General features: G+C 39.4%; 1 long non-coding RNA gene across 1 annotated transcript; it reads left to right on the top strand.

Annotated features, from left to right (window-relative positions):
• Positions 1-2,195: 2,195 nt before the first annotated feature.
• LOC148043685 (uncharacterized) lies at positions 2,196-14,149 on the top strand. Its single transcript, XR_015697973.1, has 3 exons — positions 2,196-2,282; positions 3,974-4,369; positions 14,000-14,149. It is a non-coding gene; the product is annotated as an uncharacterized LOC148043685 (long non-coding RNA).
• The last annotated feature ends 1,898 nt before the right edge of the window (positions 14,150-16,047 follow it).

The raw sequence follows: 16,047 nt of genomic DNA, 5'->3' as shown, positions 1-16,047 counted from the left end.
AGAACACAACAAATCTTCAAACAGTTCCGTTCGATTTTCCAGATTTTTTAACACAGTTTCCAAATTCATTCTCAAAGTTTCAACCGAAACAAATTTAACATTTAATAGCTCATTCAATTCAGTTTTTTATGGGCTTTAAAATGAGGTGTCGCGGAAGTTGTAAACTGCTGTCGATCTTGCTGTGACCCCCTAGGAAAAGGTTATGCCCCGCCCTCTGGAAAATCTGGAAAATCGAACGGAACTGTTTGAAGATTTGTTGTGTTCTTATCCACCTCGTTTGAATGCTGTTCGAAGGGCTAATGGTGGTCATACTGACTATTAAATCGTGTCAATAAACTCAGTTTTTGATGGGCTTTCGAATGGTGTATGAATTATTTGTGTTGTTATTACAAGTGTTGCTGTGACCCCCTAGGAAAAGGTTATGCCCCGCCCTGTATACAGGAACAAAGTTCCAAATTTTCCTTTACGCTCTTTGTCCATCAAACCTAAAAAGAAAACTTCTGAATTCAATTTTATATTTATTTTAAGAATCTTCTGAAATTAAGATAAAAATCTGGTCCCAATATGTCTTTGCTTTATCACAGAGGTGCTAAAGTTGCTTTTCCAACATATATTTGAGATTCCTTTATACAGGAGTTTCTTTTTCTCTTCTTTTATAAGAAGCTGTATTATCTATAATTCAGGGTAAATTTCACTTCAGTAATCCATATAGTTTCCCAATTATCAATCATTATATTATAATGAAAATTCTTTGGCCATTGGATCATACAATAATTCTCATATTAATTTTGCAAATTTAATTTCAACAACAATTTATAAATCTTAGCAGTAACATGTTCATCATTAGCACACAATTCAATTTAAAATTCACTTTTTGTATAGTCAAAATCATGACTTTTCTTATCTAAGTTAAAGCTTTTTTTTTATTGTCGATATATCAACCAATGACAGCTTCCAGCTCGAATTCTTCTTTAAATTTCAAATTAGATTCATTTTGAATGAAACATAATACCTCACCAAACGTTTATAAGATTAGTCTTGCTATTATTGTTTTTATTTTTAAAAAAGCTTCTGGATATGATAATCAAAAAGGAGATAGCCTTGTTTTACATTTAGTCTAAACTCTTCAGATGGCACGCCTGTTGAAAGAAATGTCCTTCTGGGTTCGGCTCCAAGTGGGGAAAAAGACACTGGAGACATGGAGGCTGCTTGGAAAGATGGTTTATTGTTGGACAGGGCCACATGGCTTGAGCCCCGAACAGAAAAGGTGATCACATGCTTCAATGTTGGTGGAGAAGAAGAGAAGGGCTGAGGGAGGGGCTTGCTAGGCTTTTTATACCCTGTTTAGTCCCACCTCTCTGTTTCCTGTTCCTGTGTAAGAAATGTATTCTGATTGGTTGTCAGACTCCCATGGTGCCATGCAGGGGGCTACTCTCTAGGCTGTTTTGAATCCAGGTATGAGTTCTCAGATGCCATGTGGGGAGTTGAGTAATATCCCTTCCCCCTGCAGCTGCAGTGGGGAAGTCTTTATTATGTAAAGTGGGCTAGCCTGGCCTTCTCAATGGCCTATTGACAAAGTGTGGATGGGCAGGAAGCTACAGGCAACTATTCTGTCTTTTAAAGCATGTTTCTTTCTTTTCACCTCCAGAGAAATATTCTGCCTTTTCAATATTTCCTAGGATATTTCATTTTTCTGGCAGAGGGCTGGATGATAACTTCCCACACGCCCAACAAAACACTTCTTAAAATATCCATTCATTTTAGCTTTATCATACCACAGATAGGCATGCCATCCAAGTCTCAAGTCTTCCACAAACATTCTTCATTCTGAACTGATTGCTCAAATATCTGCCTTTGTTAATTGTAAATACCTGTCACAGACAGTCAAATTCATTATCTGGATAATTAGTAACATTATCCAAGGAATTGGTACTCCCAGTGAAAATGTTTCTGGCCTTGCTACAGTAAAAATACATATTCAGTCACTTGAATCTATCAACACATTCAAGGTAAATAATAATTGACGTTATTTGTTTTTTTTGTTTTTTAAATGACTGGCATTATTTGTTAAATGCGACTAGCTGAAAAAGGAAAGCCTTTCTGCGCAATCCAATCCTTTTATTCCTCTGCCCATAAAAATCAAGACACAATTCTTTACTTTTACCACCATCACCTGTTGTCATAGAAACTATTGGAACACATAAGTACTGCAAATGACTGCAACTTCATTGAATGGACAAGGATGGAGATGGGACCTGAAGGGAACACTTTAGTTTAAACAGGTGTGTTGATAATAATAGGGCTGATAAGAGGAATAATTCAAAACCACCCCAGTGTAGCATGAGCAGCACCCATTATTATGCTAACAATATACCAAAAGGCTATTTACTGGGCCTTGTGTCTGTTTCATGGCATTGTTTTCCACAAGATATGCAAATGTGTTTGAAAACAAGAACCTTGTTGTCATGGCGTGAATGAAACACCCTTCTCAAATTCTGCACTAATTTGACTAGGATCCCTAGGAAAAGGATGGGAAAATGTTCTGTGTTTACCATCCCTTAGATTTTTTAGATTGCTTTTATTTATAGGCCGCCCTTTTCCCTGAGGGGACTCAGGGCGGCTTACAACCTATAGGGAGGGGATACACGTAATGACATATACAGACAATACATAATTAAAAAATAGAAGCAACATTCATTCATCATTCGGGTGGGGACAGATCCTAATCTTTAACCCCAGGCCTGGCGGGATAGCCAGATCTTAAGGGCTGTGCGGAAGGTCTGGAGGTGAGGGTACGAATCTCCACGGGGAGGTCGTTCCAAAGGGTCGGAGCTACTACTGAAAAGGCTCTCCTCCGCGTAGTTGCCAGTCGGCACTGGCTGGCAGATGGAACTCGGAGGAGGCCTAATCTGTGGGATCTAATCGGTCGTGAAAAAACTAAGAGCATCACGTGCACATCGTCCTAATAAGTCTCTCAAAAGCTTTCATCATTCAGTGAGGATATCTGTAAAATTATGTCGTAGCATCTAGAAAAATTAACTGCGTTCTTCCAGCTTTACATCACTCTGCTGTTCTTCAGAATGAGAAGGTCACTTAAAATACATGGTATTATTTTTGTTCTTCACTCAAGTTGTAAAATGCCAGAAGAGCTTTGATTTGAAACTCGGGGGAAAAAAAAACAGTTATTCTTGCATCCTCTCTGTGGAATGCAGAAGCCTGGAACAGGTCCTTGGGATGTGTAAATGTCACTGAAATTTCGTTTTGAGAGAAACCATTGACACTCAGGTGACAGCAACTAGCATTTTGCTTCTGGTTCAGTACAAATTACAGACAACTTGACATTTGGGACCTCAGAATACAAAAGCAGATGGAAACCCTACATCATCAACTGGCTTTTTCATATTTACAAAACCAGTTTTGATTTAAGACAGCCTTTAGGGACAATTGGGGGGTGGGAATTGAGGGAAGGAAAGTGGAGGGGAGGGAGAGAAAGAAACAAGGGATTTGCAAAGTTTCTAATTCCTATTATTTTCCACTCTCTATTTAAAAACCAAAAAAGTGAGCAGTAATTTTCCCTGCAAGATATTAAACATAAATGCTATTGGCATATTCTTCAGTTGTTAGCGCACAGATTGTATTCTCTAAGCCTCTGTTACATAAAACATAATAGAAAGCTAAACAGTTCAAATAAGAAGAGATTGTAGCAGTTTTTCTGGTCTCTATTGATGTTGTTCGCTACAGATAAATTCCTACATTTGTTGTATGCTTTTATTTAAGACTTGGCCCTATTTGTCTGTTCTTGCACATGAAACAAGAGCATTTGGGGTACCTGTTTCAAGAGGTCCCCTAGTTTGATTCTTCATTTTGAATATTTTTAGTGAAATAAGATAGACAGTGAGCAACAATGTCTTTATCTGATCTGTTCCTCTCTCTCTCTCTCTCTTTCTCTTTCTCCCTCTCTTTTTTAACATAGCTCTAGGCTAATGGCAAGCATAACACCTTCAGTTCAGTTGCAAAAATAAACAAGATAGGAAGTTAAAGTAAAGACCTGTCATGCCCGGAGGCTGATGGTTAGAAGTGCAAATCAAGGGACACAGTTAACTGGGGAGTGTCAATAAATCCAAATGTGACAGGTACCCTGCTGCTTCTGGTGGAACTATTTTAAACCATTCTGTATCACAAAACACCTAAGATATAGACTGGATGGAACTATCTGAGATTTCCATAAACTGATGTTGTGATCTTGCTGGAGTGGCATGATTATCTTGAACATCTTCTGAAGCACTGAACAGTAGACAGAAAAAGAATTGCTTCGTTGTTTTCATTTCTGCTTGCCATATGACAGCCTTTTCCAAACTGGTGCCTTCAAGTATTTGGAGAGTACAGTTCTTAATATTCCCATCACTCATGCTAGCTGGGAATTTGGGAAACTGCAAAGTCAACAGATCTAATGGATGCTAGGCTGGGGAAAACTCTATGTTCTAATCAAAAGATATAATATCGTGGGATAGAAAGTTACGGAGCTGGGAGCACAACTTCACCAGAGCGGGGTTCCTACCAGTTCGCACCTATTCGGTAGAACCGGTTCGTCAAATCTACCGAACCGGTTAGAAGAGGTTCCACCAGTGGACCCGGAAAGCAGGCCACACCTACAGAAGAGGTTCCAAAATTTGTTGAAACCCACCACTGGTCCTTGGATATGATTATTCTACACTATCATGCTCCTATTTATAAAACTCAGTGCCTCTGTGAAAGGTAAGGATGACTACTGCGTTTGTGGTGCAATCAGAACATTGCGTGTGTTGAAGTTGTTTTAACGCAAACCAAAGATGCCTTTTCAAAAACAAGTTTACATCATATTCTTATGCATGCCAGTGCTGACATGCTCTTGGAAAAATGTACATAACTTCTGTGCAAAGCTGAAGCATGAATGTGTACAATAGGTCGGGCTAAAGTTAGCAGACATAATAAAAAAATTAAAAGTCTCTACATAGATTAATACACAATAATATACTTTCTCCTTAAACAAGGTCAATTAATCCTCCCAAAATTGTAACAAAGCGTTTCCCTCGAGTGCATGTTTTCTCTTTGAATAATGGTGAGGTTTGTTAAATGCCAACATCTTCTCTCGCAGATCATGACCTGCCTTAAGTCATCATGAGATGTTTCAGAGAGAGAGAGAAAATGAGCCTTTGCTTGGTATCTAACTAATGGAAAGAATTGTGTATAGTGCCCAATCAAAAAGGAACAGTTGTAATGATTAATGGCTTCAGCTGTCATGATATTAAACTATCATGTACACTGAAATGTGCCTTTTCTTTTCCTTTTTGCCAGGTGCAGTTTTACCTTGAAGAGTCCGTGTCCCTGTTTAGTTGTGATCCCTTTTGGAAAATAATTGGTGTGGTTTGATTGATAATGTGTATTCCTCCTTAAAGGAAGCACACTATTTTTCATAATCAGAACCTGAATGTGTAATGAGCATTCTGGCATTGCCTATAGCATCGGGTCTGTCAAACCGCGTTATTTCCATATTGATGCAAACTAAGATATTACACCCCCTCATTACATTGACATAGCATTTCTTTCAACAGTCAGCTTCCAATCATGCATTTCCTTGCAAACAAAATTACCTCTATCTTCTCTTTTCCTGCTAAATGAACTAGTGTTGGAAATGTACCCCTAACAAGCTCATCAACTAATTTTTTAGGAAATGTTTGAACCATTTTAACAGTCTCCAGGAAAGCAAGATGGAAAAAGTTGCTACCCAAATGGCAAACATAAAGAGAAATGAACAGGCAGCCACTTGGCTTAACATTAGCACACTTTATGCTTTATCAGAGTTACAATAGAATGTATTTTGCAAGCACCAAAAGGAAATATCTTTTTTATTTCTATAAGACAAACAGCCTCATTTAGAATGTACACACTCGAATAGATGACAACAGTGGGGAAAGTGTTTTTAAAAATGCCTTTTCTCTGCATCCTGCCTCTTGTGTTAGGAATCTCTTACATGGGACCAGCAAACAAATTTTTCAAATCAGGTTTTTAACTGCTACACACGGCAGAATCAGACTATGTTCCTGGTCAGGGTCATTCATTCATTCAAGCTGACTGAAAATTGAAATGTTTCAGAATCAACAAAGAACAATCCACTTAAATGCCAAGGCTTTACAATGAAGTGAGGAAGATGTATACTGACAAACTGATTTAAACACACTAAAAGATGGAGATAAAAACAAGAGGGACTTTCACAATTGCAAGGCCACTTAAAGAAATTAACATGCAGTGGGCTAAGCTTATTTTCCTGCAACGGTCACGCAGTTGACTAATGGAACTTGCTGCCACCAGAGAGTTGCATCCAATTAACCCCTCTTGCTGATGGAACGGTTTCTGTCAGCAAAATGAAGAGCAAGGGCATTTCCTTCCCAAAACAGGCAGGAAGTCACACCACTAGGAGACTCCATCCTTTAGAATTAGGACAGCCTCCCCTTCTCACATCACCCTCTTCAAAGTAAACCCCACCTCTTCAGTGGTTAAAGATATATTTCTCTAATGCAGTGCCCTAAAAGATCTCCTTTTCAGGGGAAACTGGAGCATTCTCCAAATCATATGCAGTTGGCCTATTTTATATCCCATCAAAAATGCTCCTTTTCAAAAGGCTGAATGTGGGTCTGCCCCATAGGCAGGGAGCTACTGTAAGTTTATGCATGTGGTGAGAGAGACTTTAGCTAGGATTCCCCCATTCTCTGCCCTTCTACCGCTAATCAGCACCCAGTTTGATTTTTCCACATGCACCTGGCAACCGAGAAATAAAATTTATTATTTAGCAATAGCAATAGCAGTAGACTTATATACCGCTTCATAGGCCTTACAGGCCTCTCTAAGCGGTTTACAGAGAGTCAGCATATTGCCCCCAACAATCTGGGTCCTCATTTTACCCACCTCGGAAGGATGGAAGGCTGAGTCAACCCTGAGCCGGTGAGATTTGAACCGCTGACCTGCTGATCTAGCAGTAGCCTGCAGTGCTGCATTTAACCACTGCGCCACCTTGGCTCATTTAAAAATGCATCTCAAACTTTATAGAGCACCTATTTACGTAGAAAGAAAACATTGTTATAAATGAATTAACAAACCATTTCTGTCTTATCCCCATGACATAAATATCTCTGGGAAACTTGTATTAAAAAAAATCATCATAAAAATAGAACGCATGATAATTATAAAATCAAGTGAATGTATCATATGTCAAGAAGCAAAACTCAAAGTGGTTCCTAAATTAATATCAGAAAGCTGTAAATAACATGAAGGTTTTTTTTTCCTCCAAAGATGTAAGGAATTAGAAGTAATATCATCAAAAAGAGTGCTGGAATAATATCAAACTATATTTTTGTGAAGATTTCTCCGAAACTGTCCTCTTTCCTTCTAGAGATAAAGGTTTAAATTAACTGAACTCCCCAATGCAGTGAGAAAAAAATCTGTTTATATCAATAAAGGCAGACTAAAACTATTCTTCATATTATTAACTCACAGATTTTAAATTATGGTTAATGAACAGGAAGCTTCATTCTCAGGTGCTCGGAACATAGATCATAGATTAGCTATTCAATATATCTCCGATGAATGTCTATGGAGATTGTCAATTATCCAGGTTACGGTTGTCCAAAAAGTGTTTGTTTTTTTTTCAAAAAGCAACTGGACAAAAATAAGATGTATTCCAAATGAAAGTAACCTCTTTTTCCACTGAATTCAAATATTCCAATAATTAAATCAGATTAAAATTTTGAATCATCTATTCAGCATTAAAATCCTCATCATGACCACCAACGCTTTATATTCTTAGAGCCTGGATATAACCAATTATATCAAATGTCAATCTTTGGTCAACAGTATTTTACATCTATGTTTACATCAGTTTGCTTCTGGGCCTGAGTCCCAATCTGCCCCAAGCTTGATACAAGTTCCCAAAACTCTTGAAACCAGGGGGCCCCATATGGTCAGTATATGATTGCATTTGTCTGAGCTCATCCTCAGGAGCCCACTGTCCTGAGGCAGAAGAAGCAGCTGGCAGATTTATAGAGGCAATACCTGTCTTGTGCATTTGTGAATGTTGATAATAAAATGTTGCCAAGCATGTACTGATGTGTGCAGAATATAACTTGCCACTTCCAGTACTAAACTTCCAATTAGATGGGCCTCAGTGAAGCTGCTGTACTGTATTTAATTATAGATTTCAGACTTCATAACGATCCTTAGCAGAATTAAGCGTGTGGATTCATGCTAGTGAAACTAGACTAAGCTTATATTTCATAAAACATACAATCTAACTGATTCGCATATGCTATTCACACATGTTATTCATTCTGGAATTTGGAATGCCATCCTAAGTTCATTAAAAGCAAAGAATTGGAGGTTTTTTAACAGTTTCTCCAGCACAGAAACACTTCCAGTGCTACTCATCACCTTTAAAGCCCAAATAACACAGGGCCAGGCTGTCGATGGGACTGCCTTTCCTGAAGGACATCTACCCATCCTACCATCAAATAGGACAGGCAGGCTATTAGTTCCTTCCTCTGAATATTGCTATGTGATGGGAGCTAGAAAGTGTGTCTTTTCTGAAGCAGCTCCTGCCTATGGAGGATTCTGCCCTGTGAAGTTTTGCAGGTCTTCATCCTCCTGGTTCACCGACAAATATGCGCACGACAAAAGCGCGCCGACAAAAGCGCGGCGAGAAAACCGCTACGTCAAAATCGCGCCCACAACAGCACGGCGACAACAGCGCGCCGACAAAAGCACACCTTCAACAAACAACACAAAAACAACGTACTATCCCTAACCCTAACCCTAACCCTAAACCTAAACCTAACCCTGAACCTAACCCTAATCACGCTTTTGTCGGCGCGCTGTTGTGGGCGGGCTTTTGTCGGCGCGCTGTTGTGGGCGTGCTGATGTGGGCGCGCTGTTGTGGGCAGGCTTTTGTCGACGCACTGTTGTGGGCGCGCTGATGTGGGTGCGATTTCAACATGGCAGTTTTCTCACCACGGTTTTATCAGCACGCTTTTGTCATGCGCGCATTTGTCAGGTCACGCATCCTCCTTGTTGTTAAGTCCCTAAGTCCTGTCCAATTCTTCATGACCCCATAGACCAGTGATGGCAAAACTTTTAGGTACTGAGTGCCCCAACCAGAACATGTGTGCACGTGCGTGCGCCAGAGCATCGGAAACCCAAAAAACAGCTGGCCAGTGCACATGCTGCCCAGCTGGTCTTCGGGTTTCTGGCATGTGCATCGGCCAGCTGGTGTTTGCGCACACAGGAGCACGCATGCCTGTTTTGGGCTGTTTTGGGGGGGCATTTTCTGGGCCATTTTTGGAGGCATTTTCCGACGCTTGCGAAGACCAGCACGCCGGAAGCCAGAAGAACAACTGGTGATGCCCACAGTGAGGGCTCTGCGTGCCACCTCTAGCACACATGCCATAGGTTTGCCATCACGACCATAGACCACGGCAACCAGGCTCTGCTGTCCTCCACTGTCTGCCAGAGTTTGCACAAATTCAAGATCATTGTGTCAATGACACTATCAAACCTCCTTTTGCCTTCAATCTTTTTCAACATCAGATCAATTTTCTAATGAGCCCTTCCTTCTATTTTGGTGGAAAAGGATTTGAGCTTCAGCTTCAATATCTGTCCTTCCAAAGAACAATCAGGATTGATTTGGTTAGGATGGATTTGATTTGATCTCTTTGCAATCCAATGAACTCTCAAAAAATCTTATCCAACATTATTCTTCTAGTCTTCCATAAAACTGTGAAGATCTGGCTTTTTGTCCTAAGCACTAAATAAGATTATGATTATAAATCAGAAGTTTGACTTGGCACCAGGTTTTTGTTGTTTTTAATGTGTTCGTTTTATAATTTTACCATGTTTTTAATGCTGTTTCAGCTTTTGACTGGGAGTTGGTTATAAAATGGGCAGTTATATAAATGATTTAAATAAATAAATAAATAAGCTCACCTGCTACGATTACAACTTCTTTGCAGCTGTAAAAATGTTGCAAAGTAGAACAGCTGCTGCCATAATAAGTAAAGAAGGTGAGTGGAAAATAGTACCGGTAACTGAAATAAGAAAAATTATAGGGAAACTAACAGATATCAAGAATCAGAAATAGTGGAATGAAGAAGAAGAAAACAAGGTAATTGAAATTCAAAGGGAGAGAAAGAGAGATGAGAAGTTAAGAATGTTAATAGCAACTGAATTGTTGAAAAATGTATGCATGTAACTATAAACCAAATTATGGAAAATATAGCTTTGACATGCTACATCTGAATCCTGGCTTGTCACATTCAAATTCCTGTTTCTGACTGACCACTTCTATGTGTACCAAACCAGTGGTGAAATTCAATTTTTTTTAACTACTGGTTTTGTGGGCGTGGCTTGGTGGGTGTGGCAGGAGAAGGATAATGCAAAATCTCCATTCCCACCCCACTATGGGGCCAGCCAGAGGTGGTATTTGTCAGTTCTCCGAACTACTCAAAATTTCCACTACCGGTTCCCTAGAACCTGTCAGAACCTGCTGAACTTCATCCCTGTACCAAACTCTGAATTAAAACTTGCTTCTCTGGTGAAGGACAGCAGAAATCCTAGTTCAGATTAGGATGAACTCTATGAATTCCTGATTACCAAATTCACAAAAACACAACTGCATAATGTACAATATATTATTTGCACATAGACAATCAATTATGGTTTTGCAGAGACAACAAAATTTGCATTCATACTTTAAAAAAAGGGAATTTTTAAAAAATATAATTGAAGATCTAATGTTACAGTTCTGTGGCACTATTGCATTTCACTATGCAGTAAGTATCTGGGTGAATGAGGGCATGAAAAACAAGTAGTGGTAATATCTGCACAATTCAAGTGGATAAGTAAACTAAATAACATATAGGGCGAACACTCTAAACTAGGGAAAAGCCCTGTTTTGAGGTCATTATGAAAAGACTGAAACACAACCATTTGAATCCTCCTCCTGAAATGCTAGTTTTTTCTCTTCTCTTTTGGGAATAATGGCCCTTTCACAATTTTAATAACTTCTATCCCGACATACACACATACATATGCACAATCTAAATTCTGACACCAGTCCTAGAGATTGCCTTTCTTGCTTCAGAGAGAAGCCATTATTCTTCCATACAAAACTAAGACTTTTATTTTAAACATCTACACCAAACATTTAAGTGGGGGCCGGTCATACTGCAGCATGTATGCAAGTGTCAGGCTGATTTTTCCCAAGCAGAGACTTTTCTCAAAAGACGAATGGACGTGATCTTTCTGAATCTGTTAATCTAATCATTGGAGAATGGGAAAGCTCTCTGTGTATGCTTGTTTTCTTGCTTGCCCAACCAGAGTTCCTTAACTTTATTATTTTAAGCCACTTGTCAGACTAAAGATACCAAGCTGATGTATATGCTGCCCTCATTAGCAGTGACCATATTTACAATCCAGTGGTGAGTTTCAAAAATTGTTCGAACCTACTCTGTGGGTGTGGCCTCCTTTGTGGGAGTGGCTTGCTGCCCGTGTGACCGAATGGGAGTGGCTTGATGCCCATGTGACCGGATATGAAGATGCCGACGACACTTGTCAGAACCACCTTAAATTACCTCACACACAGCACTGGCATGCATAAGAATAGAATGTAAACTTGTTTTTGAAAAGGCATCTTTGGTTTGCGTTAAAACAACTTCAACACACGCAATGTACTGATTGCACCACAAACGCAGTAGTCATCCTTACCTTTCACAGAGGCACTGAGTTTTATAAATAGGAGCATGATAATGTAGAATAATCATATCCAAGGACCAGTGGTGGGTTTCAAAAATTGTTCGAGCCTACTCTGTGGGTGTGGCCTCCTTTGTGGGAGTGGCTTGCCACCCATGTGACCGGATATGAAGATGTCGACGACACTTGTCAGAACCACCTTAAATTACCTCACACACAGCACTGGCCTGCATAAGAATCTGATGTAAACTTGTTTTTTAAAAGGCATCTTCGGTTTGCGTTAAAACAACTTCAACACACGCAATGTACTGATTGCACCACAAACGCAGTAGTCATCCTTACCTTTCACAGAGGCCCTGAGTTTTATAAATAGGAGCATGATAGACAATCACTGAACACCTGAAGGAGGCCAAAGAGACTAACAAGTTTGGTGAAGTTCAAGGATAGGGCAAGCATTTCAGGCTTATCTATGCAAATAGAATGCCTAACATATTTCAAGTGCTATTATCTTTGGTGTAGGAGGTACTTAGAACATCATTTCTAGTCAGTGCTTAGTATAATATAAACTAGTAAAATGCCCTTTTATAAGAAATCTGGGTGTAAAGCTTAAAGTATCAAGTTAAAATGAATAAATGTGATCTAGTCAAACTACAAATTCCAGGGAATATGATATCTAAAGTACTTCAGAGACACCCCCTAATTTAAATCATCCCTGGCCATAATCGCATGATGTTGTAAGCGTTGCATAACAGTTAATACACTGACACAGCAAATCCATGCAATCTTGGGTTATTACGTTCTCCTTTTAAAAAAAAATCAATATCCCAATAACATTTGTGCTAGCTGGAACGCAAGTTAAGAAATGGGAGGAAGCATCATTATTTCTCTAGGATTGATCATAAGAACATAGCCATGCTGGAACTGGCCAATGGCCAGCTTAGTCCAGCCCTTTGTTTCTCATAGAGGCCAATCATGTGTCTCTGAGGATGCTCACAGAATTGGTGGCATGTCCCTCTCCTGCCAGTGTTCCCCTGCCATTAACTTGGAAGTATATTATCCCTTCAACTCAGAAATTATTGGTCTTCAAGACCAATAACTGCAGAGATATGTCCCCCATAAATTTATCCAATCCCATTTTAATGCCATCCAGCTAATAGCACATCTTGTCATAATGAATGGCAAGGTTAATTATGAGATCTATGTAGAAGTACTTTTTTCCCCTCTTTTTTCCCCCAATAAGATTCATTAGAAAATATCTAGTCCTGACGTTTTGAGAGGGGAAGAAATTTCTCCCTGGCTACTTTCTTAAGGCCTAATATAAACTTTGACCATGTTGCCATGTTCAGTTCTCTTTTCACAAGTTGAAAAGTTTAAAATGTTCTAGCTTTTTCTTACAAGAAAAGTCTTTGAGCCTTCTGGTCATTTTGATTAACTTTTGATTGATTGATTTGATTTGATTTTATTATATTTATATGCTGCCCTTTTCCCCGCAGGGGACTCAGGGCGGCTCACAATTCAAATCAGGGAACGGGGGTACAGACAAAAAATAAAAGACGAAACATAACAATACATAATTTAAAAACACACAACAGTCATACCATTCGAGACAGGGGCAACAGCTCTTTAGCCCCAGGCCTGTCGGAACAGCCAGGTTTTAACGGCTTTGCGGAAGGCCTGGAGGGTGGTGAGGGTTCGAATCTCCACGGGGAGTTCGTTCCAGAGGGTCGGAGCAGCCACAGAGAAGGCTCTCCTCCGAGTAGTCGCCAGTCGGCACTGGCCGGCGGATGGAATTCGGAGGAGGCCTAGTCTGTGGGATCTAATCGGTCTAGTGGAGGTGATTGAACTATTTCATTTTTTAAAAAAATGTATCTACAACAAAAAATATATTTATATTCAAAAGAAATAATATTTGTAGAACTTTCTGAATTGTTCCAGCTTTATTGGTCCTTCTCCAGAATCGTCAAACATAGTAACTTGAATTATATGTGGTATTCTAGATATACGTTTGTATAATGACGTTATAACGATAGCAGTTCGTTTTCATTTTTTTTTTCTAATAATTTTTCTCTAGCATGCTACTTTCTTTTTCATAGTTGCCACACACTGAGTCAAAATCTTCATTGGGTGGGAGTCAGACTGGGTTCAGAATTCAGATTCCATAAAAGAATTAGGGCAGTTAGACTTGTCATAGTTTATATTTAAATTGAATAACCTTTTCAGTTTGTAGGATGAGCTCTTTCCGGAGTTCTTCAAATCATCTTTGGATTTTACTACTCTGAATAATTTAATACCTGCGAATTTGCCCAGCTCACAGCTTACCCTGCTTATCTCCTAGCTTATCTCAAGATCTCTAGAGATTCTATTTTTAATGTCCTTCCACAGAAAAACAATTGCGCATTTAAACCTACTTTTAGTTGTTTTGTTTCTTTTTAACGTATTAGTAATCCTTATAAGGATAATTTCTCTAATCTCTGCCTGTAAAGTTTAGCCAAGAGCCTTCAGTAAGAAACCTTGACTAAAAAAAATAGGAACATGTCATTTTCTTGGCAAGCGTAGTATGTAATAGTTTGTGTTATATATCCATCATCTTTTATTATTTTCCCTTTTTTTCCAGGCAAAAAGGTAGATAAAATAATCAAGGTGTGTCTGATAAAAGAAATATTTTATCTGTTCCACAATCAATCTGTTTGAATAACCAATGATATATTTTGGCTGGATTACTGCAACCCACTCTACATGGGGCTACCCTTGAAAAGTGTTCGGAGACTGCAATTAGTCCAGAATGCAGCTGGGTGAGCGATATTGGGTGTACCCAGATATACCCACGTTACACCTATCCTCCGCGAGCTGCACTGGCTACCTATTGGTCTCCGGACGCAATTCAAGGTGTTGGTTATTACCTTTAAAGCCCTACATGGCTTAGGGCCAGCATACCTGCGAGACCGCCTACTGCCACATTCCTCCCAATGGCCGGTGAGATCCCACAGGGTGGGCCTCCTTCAGATGCTGTCAGCCAGACAATGTCGGCTGGCGGCTCCCCGGAGGAGAGCCTTCTCTGTGGCTGCTCCAACCCTTTGGAACAAACTACCCCCAGAAATCCAGACCTCACCCACTCTCATGGCCTTCAGAAAAGCTGTCAAGACCTGGCTATTCCGGCAGGCCTGGGGCTGTTGACCTCATTGTTGAGGTCCAGCCCCGATTATAACGAATGTATGTGTGTAGTTTTTAATCTGTTTTTTATTTTCATTTTTTATTATTTCTTTTTTTTCTTTCGTTGTAAGCCGCCCGGAGTCCTCTGGGATTGGGCGGCCTATAAATCATATTAAACTTGAAACTTGAAACTTGAATTTTCAAGTTTCAGTATCATATTGTGCAAAAGTTTGGAAATGATTAGAAATACTGAACCTTGAAAATACATCATTATCAGAGGTTGGTTCCTACCAGTTCGCACCTATTCGGTAGAACCGGTTCGTCAAAATCTACCAAACCGGTTAGAGGAGGTTTCACCAGTGGATCCGGAAAGCAGGCCACACTTACAGGAGAGGTTCCAAAATTTTTTGAAACCCACCGCTGGTCCTTGGATATGATTATTCTACACTATCATGCTCATATTTATAAAACTCAGTGCCTCTGTGAAAGGTAAGGATGACTACTGCGTTTGTGGAGCAATCAGAACATTGCGTGTGTTGAAGTTGTTTTAACGCAAACCAAAGATGCCTTTTAAAAAACAAGTTTACATCATATTCTTATGCATGCCAGGGCTGTGTGTGAGGTAATTTAAGGTGGTTCTGAAAAGTGTCGTCAGCATCTTCATATCTGGTCACATGGGCGGCAAGCCACTCCCATTGGGTCACATGGGTGGTGAGCCACTTCCACAAAGGAGGCCACACCCACAGAGTAGGTTCGAACAATTTTTGAAACCCACCACTGATCATTATGCATGTCAGAAAGGACATTCTTCACTGAAAATGTTGATTCAATTTCAAAATTAGACAGAAATTTAATTTTGAAAGTTGAAGGATGACAAATCAAAGTATATGATATGTAGATCACCAGCCATGTAAGGTAGATCTCTAGAATTTATTGTAAACTTCTTTTCAGAGATTAGGGATCAGATTGTTAAAGAAAAAGTCTATCTCTAGAATTGTTTTGTTTGTATCTTTTCACAAAGAGATTGTGCAAAATAAAAAGGATCATTAAGCTTTAAATTAGATATTGAGAAAATCAACATATTTAGCTTTGGGTATACACAATATCACAGATAATGTTGTTACT

This window comes from Thamnophis sirtalis, unplaced genomic scaffold (genome assembly GCF_051295495.1).
Source record: "Thamnophis sirtalis isolate CommonGarterSnake01/CBP01778 unplaced genomic scaffold, rThaSir2_p1.2 scaffold_11, whole genome shotgun sequence".
Lineage (NCBI taxonomy): Eukaryota > Metazoa > Chordata > Lepidosauria > Squamata > Natricidae > Thamnophis > Thamnophis sirtalis.
This window is presented reverse-complemented; position numbering and strand designations above follow the sequence as displayed.